We start from the raw sequence: 6000 nt of genomic DNA, 5'->3' as shown, positions 1-6000 counted from the left end.
GAGACTGCTCATCGACTCAATCCTCATCAGGCCAGGTGGTTATTCTTTTCCCGTTTTAACTTTGTAGTCTTTTATCTTCCTGTGACCAAGAGTCTAGTGATTCTTCTGAAGCTCCTATGAACACATCCTACCTCCCTCCTGCGTGGTTGCTCAACTTAACACCTCCCTACTTCAAAAACTGCAACGTACTCAGTCTGGAAAGTCTCCTGAAGCCCCTGCGGCTCCTGAGATCCTCTTTGTAGCTCCGGACCTTTGCCCCCCTGTGCTATCCTGGGCTTATGACAGCAAACTATCAGGGCATCCTGGTTTAACAAGAGACTTTAAGCTTATTTCCCAACATGTATGGTGGCCTACCATGAAGTCTGATTCTCAGGATTATGTAAAGGCCTGCATGACTTGTGCTGCCAATAAGGCTCCCCGATCCTTGCCTCATGGTTTACTTCAACCGTTGTCCATTCCAAACAACCTTGGACACACATACCATGGATTTTATTGTGGACCTCCCTCCTTCTGACCACCATACGGTTATATGGGTTGTGGTGGATCGATTCTCCAGGCTTGCTCATTTTGTGCCCTTGGTCAAACTACCTACTGCCCAAGAGTTGTCAAGTTTGTTTCTTCCTCATGTGGTACGCCTTCATGGTATACCTGTAAATAATGTCTCTGACAGAAGACCTCAATTCGTTTCCACCCTCTGGAGAGCTTTTTGCAAAATGATTGGGACCACTGTATCTTTGTCTTCTGGCCATCATCCTCAGACCAATGGTCTGACAGAGAGGACGAATCAAGACCTTCAAGCCTATCTAAGAGCCTATGTCAATTCTAAGCATACCAACTGGTCAGGACTCTTGTCCCTTGCTGAACTAGCAAGGAACAGTCATTGGCACTCATCTCTACGATGCTCTCCATTTCAAGCCGCAGCAGGTTATCAACCCCGTCTCTTCCCTCTTTCAGCTCAGTCTACTGGAGTTCCTGCTGCTGACCATCATTTCACTGACCATACTACCCATTGGCAGCATATACACTCTAAGATACGTTCAGCTGTTTCCAGATACAAGAGGCATGCCGACCATCATCGAGCTACTATTCGTGCCTTTGTTGTTGGCGTCTCTACTCAACACGTTCACTTACGTCAGCCTTGCCACAAATTGGTCGTTGCTACATCAGTACCTACAAGGTCTTCAAAAGAGTATCTCCTGTTCTCCTCCACTCTTGGTTCATGGCGAACCTGAGTATGAGATTGCCAAGGTTTTAGATTCCAGGTACAGACGCAGGCAACTTCAATACCTTGTGCACTGGAAGGATTACTCTGTGGCAGATTGTTCCTGGGTTCCTGCCCGTCATGTGTATGCTCCTTCCCTGGTCTCCAGGTTTCATGCTGCTCATTCCACCAAGCATATATAGGGTCCCGGTGGTACCCTTTGAGGAGGGGGCTCTGTCATGGCGCTCGTCTCTTGTGGCCATTGCCACATACGCTGATGGGTTTCCTCTGGTTACAATGGGCATTGCCATGGACTCAGCAGTTTCTTCTTCGCTTGGCGATGACATCATCGCCGCACGCCGGGTCTTCCGATGCTGGTCCGGATGAGCTGTCTCCTCTACACCTACGTAAGTACCTTAGTTACTTACATTCTCTGCCCAAGTATAGGTGTTACTTTGTGTGCTCCTGAGTGTTGTGTACTTGTATTGATGGATTGCCTAATTGATACTGAACCCTGCCTGTCTGACCACTCTGCTTGCTTAACACCTGAATTGCTAGATTGCCTTATTGATACTGAACTCTGCCTGTCTGACCACTCTGCTTGCTTAACCCCTGAATTGCTGGATTGACTTACCATTGCTGAACTCTGCCTGTCTGACCATTCTATTGGTTTACCCCTGAACTGTGATACTGCTGGATATCCTTTGTTGCTGATACTTGCCTGTTCCTGACTATTCTATTGGTCTACCCCTGAACTGCTATTCTGCTAGATTGCCTTCCTGTTGCCGGACTATGCCTGTTTTGACCATTCTTTGCCTTCATCTTATTGCTGTGAAGGACTACCCTGCCAACCGTGTGTACTTCTTACCTCATTTCATAAACTCTTTCTGTTCTGGGATATTTCCTATCATTCCACTTGACACCGGGATAAGAAGACTACTGGCCAAGTTTGGTCTGATAGAGGAATATCCCAAGAGCATTACAGCGACATCTTCTTCCAGCATAGGGACCTCTTCTAGCTTAATTCAGGACCAAGGCGACGCAGAGAGGAGTTGACCGCAGAACAAGACCAGCGACCACAGAGCCATCCAGTATGGATATGGTTTTGATTTGAACAGCCAATAGGATTTCAGTAGCTCTCATCCTATTGGCTGATTTGAAAATGTCAGCCAATAGGATTACAAGGTACCCCATTTTTAAATGGGTACCTTGCATTTAATCCTGAGTGTGCGGCGGTGATCCTACGAAGAGGATCTCCAAGCTGGATGGCTCCGTGGTCGCCGGTCTTGTTCCCGTGAGCACCTCCACTCCACGTCGCCTTGGTCCAGGATGGAGCTAAAAGAGGTCCCCGCGCTGGAAGAAGATGTCGCCACCTCCAAGAAGACTTCCCCGCCTGGAAGAAGACACTCTCTGCCGGACTTCAGGAACGGTGAGTACCTATTTGGGCGTTATGCTTAGCCTTTTTTTTGTTTGTTTTTTTGGGGTGGCTTATTTTTTAGATTAGGGTGTTTTTTGGGCTGTAAAAGAACTGATTCACCTTTTAAGGGCATAAATGAGCTGAATGCCCTTTTAAGGGCAATGCCCATACAAATGCCCCTTTAGGGGAAATGGGTAGTTTAGTTTTTTTTAGTGTTAGGTTTTTTTATTTTGGGGATTTTTGTGGGTGGGGGTTTTTACTGTTAGGTGGAACTTAATATTTTTTACATGTAAAAGAGCTTTTTAACTTAGGGCAATGCCCTACAAAAGGCCCTTTTAAGGGCTATTGGTAGTTTAGCTTAGATTATGTTTTTATTTTGGGGGGGCTTTTTTATCTTCATACACCTAGATTACGAGTTTTGTCTGTAAAACCGTGCAGGGCTATTGCTCAGTTTCAGCTCACCGCTCACCTACAAACAACGCTGGTATTACAGCTTTTTTTCAACCCGGCGTTAGCCTCTAAAAAGTGAGCGAAGAGCAAAATTTAGCTACACATCTCACCTCAATACCAGCACTGCTTATGGTAGCGGTGAGCTGGCAAAATGTGCTTGTGCACGATTTCCCCATTTCCCCAAAAAAGCAGTGTTCCGCTCCTAACGCAGCCCTATTGATGGGGAAAGAAAATTTATGTCTACACCTAACACCCTAACATGAACCCTGAGTCTAAACACCCCTAATCTTACACTTATTAACCCCTAATCTGCTGTCCCCGACATTGCCGACACCTGCATTATATTATTAATCCCTAATCTGCCGCTCCGGACACCGCCACCACCTACATTATACTTATGAACCCCTAATCTGCTGCCCCCAACATCGCCGCCACCTACATTATAGTTATTAACCCCTAATCTGCCCCCCCCAACGTCACCGCAACTATATTAAATGTATTAATCCCTAATCTGCCGCAGCCACTATAATAAAATTATTAACCCCTAAACCTAAGTCTAACCCTAACCCTAACACCCCCCTAACTTAAATATAATTTAAATAAATCTAAATAAAATAACTACAATTAAATAAATTATTCCTATTTAAAACTAAATACTTACCTATAAAATAAACCCTAAGATAGCTACAATATAACTAATAGTTACATTGTAGCTATCTCAGGGTTTATTTTTATTTTACAGGCAACTTTGTATTTATTTTAACTAGGTACAATAGTTATTAAATAGTTATTAACTATTTAATAACTTCCTAGTTAAAATAAAAACAAATTTACCTGTAAAATAAAACCTAACCTAAATTACAATTACACCTAACACTACACTATAATTAAAATAATTTCCTAAATTAACTACAATTAACTACAATTAAATTAAATAAACTAAAGTACGGAAAAAAAAACACACTAAATTACAGAAAAAAAAAAATAATTACAAGAATTTTAAACTAATTACACCTAATCTAATCCCCTAATAAAATAAAAAAGCCCCCCAAAATAATAAAAATCCCTACCCTACACTAAATTACAAATAGCCCTTACTTTGGGACAATGCCCCGCAAAAAGCCCTTTTAAGGGCTATTTGTAATTTAGTATAGGGTAGGGATTTTTATTATTTTGGGGGGCTTTTTTATTTTATTAGGGGGATTACATTAGGTGTAATTAGTTTAAAATTCTTGTAATTATTTTATTATTTTCTGTAATTTAGTGTTTTTTTTCCGTACTTTAGTTTATTTAATTTAATTGTAGTTAATTGTAGTTAATTTAGGAAATTATTTTAATTATAGTGTAGTGTTAGGTATAATTGTAACTTAGGTTAGCGTTTATTTTACAGGTAAATTTGCACTTATTTTAACTAGGAAGTTATTAAATAGTTAATAACTATTTAATAACTATTGTACCTAGTTAAAATAAATACAAAGTTACCTGTAAAATAAAAATAAACCATAAGCTAGCTACAATGTAACTATTAGTTATATTGTAGTTAGCTTAGGGTTTATTTTATCGGTAAGTATTTAGTTTTAAATAGGAATAATTTATTTAATTGTAGTAATTTTATTTAGTTTTATTTAAATTATATTTAAGTTAGGGGGGGTGTTAGGGTTAGACTTAGGTTTAGGGGTTAATACATTTAATATAGTGGCAGTGATGTTGTGGGCGGCAGATTAGGGGTTAATAAATGTAGGTAGGTGTCGGTGATGTTAGGGACGGCAGATTAGGGGTTAATAAAATTTAACTAGTGTTTGCGAGGCGGAAGTGCGGTGGTTTAGGGGTTAATGTATTTTTTGAAGTGGTGGCAATGTCTGGTCGGCAAATTAGGGGTTAAAAACTTTAGTTAACTGTTTGCGATGTGGGGGGGGCTCGGTTTAGGGGTTAATAGGTAGTTTATGGGTGTTAGTGTACATTTTAGCACTTTAGTTAAGAGTTTTATGTTACGGCGTTAGCCTATAAAACTCTTATCTACTGACTTTTAAATGCGGTAGGAGTCTTGACAGGAGAGGGTCTAACGCTCACTTTCTCCAAGACTCGTAATACCGGCGTTAGGAAAATCCCATTAAAAAGATAGGATACGCAATTGACATAAGGGGATTTGTGGTATGCTCGAGTCACGGAAGAAAAGTGAGCGGTACACCTGTACCTGCCAGACTCGTAATACCAGCGGGCCTTAAAAAGCAGCATTGGGACCTCTCAGCGCTGCTTTTTAACCCTAACGCAAGACTCGTAATCTAGCCGATAGGGATTAGGCTTATTTTTTTGTTTTTGATAATTTGGTTTATTTTTTCTGTAATGTTAGACTTTTTTCTTTTTTGTAATTTTAGATTAATTTAATTTAATCTTAGGGGTTTTTTAAGTAATGTTAGGTTTCTTATTTTAATTGTAACTTAATATTTTTTTATTTAATGAAAATGGTGTTAATTTAAGGGGTGTTAGGTTAGGGGGCTTTGTAATTAAATTAGTTATTTGCATTGTGGGAGGTTGCGGTTTAGGAGTTAATAGCTTAATTTGGTTTACTGCAATGTTGGGGTTGGCGGTTTAGGGGTTAATAGTGTAATTAGGTTTATTGTGTTGTGGGGGTTGGCGGATTAGGGGGTAATATGTTAATTAGATACTTTGCCATGTGGGGGTTGGCAGATTAGGTGTTAACAGGTAGATTGCAATGTGGGGGATGGCGTATTAGGGGTTAATTGGTTTATTAGCTATATAGCGATGTGGGGGTTGGTGGATTAGGGGTTAATATATTTTAGTAGTTATTGCGGTGGCGGGTGACAGGTAGATAGATACTGCGCATGCGTTAGGTGTTTGTTAATACTTCCAGGGAGTTATGGTGCTCACATTTTCAGTGCAAGGCTTGCTGCGTCTGCCTATGTGTGGCGAG

Source organism: Bombina bombina, chromosome 3, assembly GCF_027579735.1.
Source record: "Bombina bombina isolate aBomBom1 chromosome 3, aBomBom1.pri, whole genome shotgun sequence".
NCBI lineage: Eukaryota > Metazoa > Chordata > Amphibia > Anura > Bombinatoridae > Bombina > Bombina bombina.
This window is presented reverse-complemented; position numbering follows the sequence as displayed.